Source organism: Arachis duranensis, chromosome 1 (assembly GCF_000817695.3).
Source record: "Arachis duranensis cultivar V14167 chromosome 1, aradu.V14167.gnm2.J7QH, whole genome shotgun sequence".
Lineage (NCBI taxonomy): Eukaryota > Viridiplantae > Streptophyta > Magnoliopsida > Fabales > Fabaceae > Arachis > Arachis duranensis.
In genome coordinates, this window is record NC_029772.3 from 16,282,330 (window position 1) to 16,282,684 (window position 355).

Here is a 355-nt window from a genome sequence, read left to right on the forward strand (position 1 = left end):
CACAATGAATGAAGTTGATGGCTTTATCATTCATTGCCACTTTCTTCCAATCATCGTCACTATATTCATCTTCTCCTTTCGATACTTGCTTTGAGACGGAGACTTCTCCTTCTTTAGCGTTTGTTGTCTTTGTTGGAATATGATTTCCATTCTCAATCACTTTCCAAATTCTCACATCTTGAGAACGGATCCAAATTCTCATCTTATTTTTCCAATAAGAGTAATTTGTTCCGCTAAAAAGAGGAGGTCTAGCGGTTGAGTTACCTTCACCAGTGTTGTTGTTGTTAAAGCTTGTGCTTGCCATGATCTTTTCCCTTAAACGGTTAAGTCTTTCAAAGGGTTAAGCTCTGATACC